Source organism: Nicotiana tabacum, chromosome 15, assembly GCF_000715075.1.
Source record: "Nicotiana tabacum cultivar K326 chromosome 15, ASM71507v2, whole genome shotgun sequence".
In the NCBI taxonomy this organism is placed as follows: domain Eukaryota; kingdom Viridiplantae; phylum Streptophyta; class Magnoliopsida; order Solanales; family Solanaceae; genus Nicotiana; species Nicotiana tabacum.
Genome location: NC_134094.1, coordinates 67971607 through 67979120, shown reverse-complemented (window position 1 = coordinate 67979120; position 7514 = coordinate 67971607).

The following is a 7514-nucleotide window of genomic DNA, read 5'->3' as shown; positions in this document are numbered from 1 at the left end:
TTTTGATGGTCGGAATGGCTTACTGACCAAAGTTGGTCGGAAATTACCGACCAACTTTGGTCGGTAGCTTAAAACGACCATCTGACAAGTTTAAATACATACCGACCAACTTTGATCGGAAACATATTTTATTAATTTAATTTTACCGATCAAAGTTGGTCGGTTTAACAAAATTATGTTTTTTTAATTAATTATTAAGATTTAAAAAAACCGACCAACTTTGGTTGGTAATTGAAAATATATATATTTTTAAAATAATTAAAATTAAACATTACCGACCAACTATGGTCGGTAACCTCAACAGCGCAGGCAAAATACCGACCAAAGTTGGTCGGTAATATTGAATTCTGGGAATTCAATGTTCATTAACCGACCAACTTTGGTCGGTATTTTGGAATAATATTTTTATTTATTAAAAATCGACCAACTTTGGTCGGTTTTTTTGGGTTTAATTTTGGCATAAAATGCCTGTTTTGGCAGCTACACTATCTGCCAGCATACCAATACACCTATTAACAGCAACAACAACACAACAACAACAACAACAACAACAACAACAACAACAACAACACAACAACAACAACCAAAACATTGAATAAATACTTTAAAACTAACAAATTAAAGTTCAATTGAACATAAAAATCCAAAACTAAGTTAAAACTAATTACAACTAGTTCAAAACTGGTTCTATTTGTCTAGTTCAAAGTATATAGAAGTCAAGGGGTGTTTTCTACAACATCATCATCACCGTCTGATGAAATTTCATTTACAAGACGGTATAGAGAACGGTCTTGTGGAGGACAGGAAGAACGATCACGGGGAGGACGGGAGGAACGATCACGAGCAGGACGGGAGGAACGATCACGTGGAGGTTGACCCTCTGGAGATGACTCATGAGATCGGGGCAACGGAAAAGCTCCACTAGATAGGAGAGTTCTGATCTGAGCTTGCATGCCAAGGAATTGAGTATCTCTAAGCCTTTCTCTTTCCTTGGACGCTTCTAGCTCGGATGTGAGCTTTGTCACTATCTCCCACATAGCGGAGAGGCTATCCCTATTAAGTTGCTCGCCTTGCGAGGAAGTCCCTATTCCTCGCATTCCACACTTATAGTGATGGAAGTTTTTAATAGGAAGCCTGTATACCTTCCCCCATTTTGGACCGCCAACAGACTCCAACCATATTCTTTCAGTATCCTTGTCCGAAGGTTGGGTTGGCTCACCCGATTCACCAGCAGGATGACTACAGATGAATTCCTCTGTGTTACTTTGGTAGCGACCCTATATTATTTTAAATTAAATCAGTATTCCAAATTTTTTATAAAAGTAAATTATAATACTTAAAGAAAATTGAAAGCTTACATATGTAGTCGAGGCCCGATCCTCGACCCACCTATCTTGATCCCCCTCTTTCTTCTTCTTCACAATATGCGTCTCCTTGAATAGTTCATCATGACTCATTGGACGCCAATACTTCTTTTCCTGCAAACAAATTAATTTAGTTAATAAACAGAATAGATATACTTAGAAAAGTAAAATAATTTAAGCAATTATGTACCAATCTTCTTTTTATTGTCCCTAGGCTGATCGTACCTCCAGTGTGCAAGGAGCCTCCCTTCTCGGATGCGCGAGCTTTCTTTCCTTTTTCGCTCCTCTCTAAGAACTCCACGGTAAGCCATTGCCTTTGCAAATCATTCCACAAATTCTCAAGTAACCAGCCAGGCCTCTTGTTCTTCTTTCTAGCATCCAAGAAAGCATCCGCCAATCTCTTGCGGGCTTTATGATGAAAATTTGCAGCCACTTCTGCGCTATAGCGATCTTCCCATACACACTTGCTCTGTATTTCAAAAGTTAAATATTAGATGGAAACATCATAAATATAAATTATTAAACTGTTTAAAAGAACATTTATACCTTAAATTGATTGAAAATTTGCTCCTTCAGCGAGAATGGGAAATCAGTCCAAGTCGCATAAGGGCCATCATAAATCTTTCTGATGGCATTGGTGATTATCTTCGTAGTCTTATTACCCGGCATGAACCTGCAATTTAACAATAAAAACACATTAATATCTTAGTAAAAATGTTACACATCAATAGACGCAAAAATAATGAATAACACTTACCCATCACCCTCAGGGACTATGATGATCCTGCCATATCAATCATAATGCACTACCTCATCATCACCATCCGAAGCATGTGTATCAGAGGCATGTGAAGACTGTGTAGGCGGGTCAGAGCTATTGCCTCGCAGGCGAAGGCCTGCAATAGATGGAGTCGATGATGATGTTGGTTGTGATCCCTGTGACATAGCTGGATGCAACCCAAGTGGATGTGATACTGATGGCTGTGACCCGAGTGGCTGTGACATGGATGGATACGATCCATGTGGCTGTGATATGTAGGGATGTGATCTATGTGGATGTGATGTAGATGGCTGCGATGCAGATGGCTGTGAGACAGCTGGACTGTATGTCGGACGTATAGTCCTATGGCCCTGTGATGGAAGACCTGGTGTCTGAATGAAGGTGTACGGCTCGTGATGCTGTGGCAGCTCAGTATAGCCGTGTGGTGGAGGATAAGACATAGGCATCTCTGAAAAGGGTGGACAAGAGGGACTATTATTTTCTATCCTCCTCTTTCCCTTCCTACCCTTTTCTCGACCCCGAGAACTAGTAGGGTCATTGTTACCTTGACCCTTGCCTGCCATCTGCATAATATAATACACATTTAGATTGAAACATATAAGAAACTAGCTATAAAACGAGAGTGCTTTAAAAAACTAACTTTTTAATCCTCATCGACGTATTGTTCCTCGTCCGAGAATTCTTCGTCCTCACTTGTTTGAGCTTCATCAGTTGATTTTTTGTCCTCATTTTCTATAATTGTTACTTCATTTATATCAACTTCTTCCAATATGCGTTCAGAATGTTCCAAATCATTTTCTAACTAATCGTCCACTATTTGGTGAACATTGGAGATATCATTTTGATATGCAACATCTAACACATTCTCGACTTTCACCCTACCTACAAGCTTAGTTTTTATTACAACCCACCAATTGGACTTATTCTGCCGCAATGGATAAGGAGCATAATATACTTGCCTAACGTTATGTGCAATTATGAAAGTATCATAGCGATCATACTCCCTCGTATGATTAACCTCAATTATGTTGTATTGGTGGTGTACTCTTGTACCTCTTGTTGGATTTGGGTCAAACCACTTGCATCTAAAGACTATCAATTTCTTATATGGCCAACCTGTATATTCTAGTTGTAATATTTCTTTGACCACACCATAATAATCAATATCTCCAACTTGGTTGCCATCACCACCTTGAACCCACACCCCGCTGTTGTTGCTATTTTTATTTTTAGAGCAATTCTCTGTATGAAACTTATAACCATTCACTACGTACTTAGACATTGTTGTGACCTGAAGCCCAGGCCCCCAAGATATATCTTTCAAAAATTGATTTACACTATTATTTGGATTATTTACCTACATAGTGTTAAAAAAAATCATAAGTTAGCACAACTTATGAATCAATTTTTATACATTCACTATATATATATATATATATATAAACTGTTTGAACCACGTATCAAATCTCGTATATACAACATCATGGCCAAATTGACCCACGAAGTGACTGTGACACATCAAATATTTTTAGTAGTTGCATCAGTATGTAGTCACAGTAAATTTTACATTTTGATAACTAATAAATCAATACTTACTTGAGAAATGGTACAACTTCGGGACAGTTTAGCAACACATGAAGTGTAGCTGACTTGTACTCCATATCACTCAAACTTCTCTTTCTAACATCCTTAGAATATCGGCCTGGTTGATTGAATATGGACATTGGTGGATATAATGGATCATTCACACATTCGACCGTGTGCCTATTGGGCCTATTCCTAGAACATGGCACGTTACTCTCAAAATAATAAGAACAAAAATGTGCAGTTTTCTTTGCAAGATAGGCTTCGCATATAGGTCCTTCAATCCTATTCCTCTGCTTAACAAATTATTTGCATTTGCCAATTGTCCTACATAATGTCATGTTAGCCAAGAACATTCAAATAAAATAGAATATTACATCGAACTTATAATACTACCTCTCAAAGGGATACATCCATCTGTATTGAACAGGCCCTCCAAGTCGTGCATCGTGTACAAGGTGTATTGGAAGGTGTTCCATCACATCAAAGAAACCACATAGGAATATTTTTTCCATCTTACTAGAAATTACACGAATGTTCTAATCCATCTGAAGTAGATTTTCTTCCCTTAATGTGGTAGAACACAAGTCTTTGAAAAACAAACTAATCTCTGTGATGAGTTTCCAGATTCTTTCAGGCAAACCACAAAATACAATAGGCACTAAGGTCTCCAAGAAAATATGGCAGTCATGACTTTTCAAATGGCTCAACTTCCCTACCTCTATATCTACTTTTTTTCCAAGATTCGATGCATAACCCTCAGGCATCTTCAATTTCGTAACCCAATCACAAATTTATTGTCTTTCCTCCAAAGTGAATGTGTAACTTGCTTTGGGCTTGAATACCTTACCATTGTTTGCTGTCTGCAAGTATAATTCAGGTCGCCTGCAATATTCTTGTAAGTCCATTCTAGCCTTCGAGTTATCTTTTGTCTTACCTTTAACATCCATCACTGTGTTGAACAAATTGTCAAAATAATTCTTCTCAATATTCATGACATCAAGGTTGTGTCGGAGAAGATTATCCTTCCAATAAGGCAACTCCCAGAATATACTCTATTTCGTCCAATTATGATTAACACCACATCTGGGGAATCTATAAGGTGGAGCCTCAGTAACTTTACTGAAATTCTGGACCCTCTCCCAAATTTCCTCACCTGAAAGTATCGGAGGTGGAGAATCATATTCCACTTTATTCTTTTTGAATGCATTTTTCATCCTTCTAAACTCATGATCATCAGGCAAGAATTGGCGGTGACAATCAAACTATGATTGCTTTCGGCCATGTTTCATAGTGAACGCTTTACTATTTTCCATGCAGTAAGGACAAGCTAGCTTCCCAGTAGTCATCCACCCAGACAACATTCCATACGCAGGAAAATCATTAATAGTCCACATTAAATTAGCACGCAAATTGAAATTCTACTTGGTTGATATGTCATATGTTTCAACACCATCATACCACAATTGTTTTAGCTCATCAATCAAAGGTTGCAAATATACATCAATCAAACTTTTCAGATTACGTGGACCGGGGATAATACAATTTAAGAATATATATGGACTAGTCATACACAACTCAGGTGGTAGATTATAAGGTGTAAGAAAGACAGGCCAACATGAATATGGTGTCGCAGATATAGAAAAAAGCATGAAGCCATCCGCACACAGACCTAATCGAATGTTCCTTGGTTCACTAGCAAAATCTGGATATGTCCTATCAAAGTGCTTCCAAGCTTCTCCATTTGAAGGATGACACATAACACCAGGCAGTCTTATATTTTCAAAGTGCCATCTCATATGAGGAGCAGAACTCATCGACGCATATAACCTCTTTAACCTAGGTATAAGAGGTAAATAATGCATCGCCTTGACAACGACCATATTCCCGCTGGAAAGCCTCTTGAAACGAGGCTTTTCGCAAAATTTACAACTGTCTAAAGTTGCATCATCTTTATAATATAACATGCAACCATCTTCACAACAATCAATTCTCATTGACGAAAGTCCTAACTTAGAAACCAATCTCTTTGCCTTATAGAAATCACTAGGTAAGTTGATATTAGGGTCAACTAGTTCACTCATAAGGTCAATGAAAGAGTCCATGGCTGCTTGAGAAATATTCAATCAGATTTGATACTTAGTAATCTAACTGCAACAGACAGCTCAGAGTGCGGATTTCCTTCACGTAGTGGACGACTAGCTTCCTCTAACTGTTCATAAAAACGTTTTGCGTCATCATTAGGAGTTTGTTCAACATTTTCATTGGGCTCACCCCGAAGTGCATCCCAAAAGCATCTGCAACCATATCCTGAATTCTAGAATCAAGATTTGTATTCTCCACCGACCTACTACTTTCACCAACAACCATGTTATGAAATATCCCACGGCTACTATCGATCTCTCCATGATTAGTCCACACAAAGTAATTCTCTATAAACCCCTTCCTATAAAGATGAAGCTTAACTTCCTCCGGTTTTTTAAACTTCATACAATCGCATCTGACACAAGGGCACCTAATTACTCTTTCACTTTGGTATGGTGAAAAGAACATTGCATGTCTAATAAAGTCATCAACCCCTTCTGCAAAATCCTCCCGCAATCCCCGCCTATTAGGATAATTCCTATTGTACATCCAAGTACGATGTTCTATCTATACCAATAAAACAAGAACATATTAATTTATTCTACAATTATAAATTAATTATATCTTTTTTAGTTAATTCAAGATAATTATTTTTTTCTAATTACACCAATTTATATCCTAAAAGTTCAATTCATATCCAAAAGGTCCAATTCATATCTTAAAAGTTCAATTCATATCCTAAAAGTTCAATTCACAAGAACAAATCCTAAAAATTAAAATTTCAATTCATATCCTACGAGTTTAAATATAAACTAACTAAACTAAAGAAATTCAACCCATAACCTAAAAGTTCGATTCACAAGAACAAATTAATTTATTCTACAATTATAAATTAATTATATCTTTTTAGTTAATTCAAGATAATTATTTTTTCCTAATTACACCAATTTATATCCTAAAAGTTCAATTCATATCCAAAAGGTCCAATTCATATCTTAAAAGTTCAATTCATATCCTAAAAGTTCAATTCACAAGAACAAATCCTAAAAACTAAAATTTCAATTTATATCCTACGAGTTTAAACATAAACTAACTAAACTAAAGAAATTCAACCCATACCCTAAAAGTTCGATTCACAAGAACAAATCGTAAACTATTCTACAAATATAAATTAATTATATCTTTTTTAGTTAATTCAAGATAATTATTTTTTCCTAATTACACCAATTTATATCCTAAAAGTTCAATTCATATCCAAAAGGTCCAATTCATATCCTAAAAGTTCAATTCATATCCAAAAGGTCCAATTCATATCCTAAAAGTTCAATTCACAAGAACAAATCCTAAAAACTAAAATTTTAATTCATATCCTACGTGTTTAAACATAAACTAAATAAATTAAACCCATACCCTAAAAGTTCTATTCACAAGAACAAATTAATTTATTCTACAATTATAAATTAATTATATCTTTTTAGTTAATTCAAGATAATTATTTTTTCCTAATTACACCAATTTATATCCTAAAAGTTCAATTCATATCCAAAAGGTCCAATTCATATCTTAAAAGTTCAATTCACAAGAACAAATCCTAAAAACTAAAATTTCAATTCATATCCTACGAGTTTAAACATAAACTAACTAAACTAAAGAAATTCAATCCATACCCTAAAAGTTCGATTCACAAGAACAAATTAATT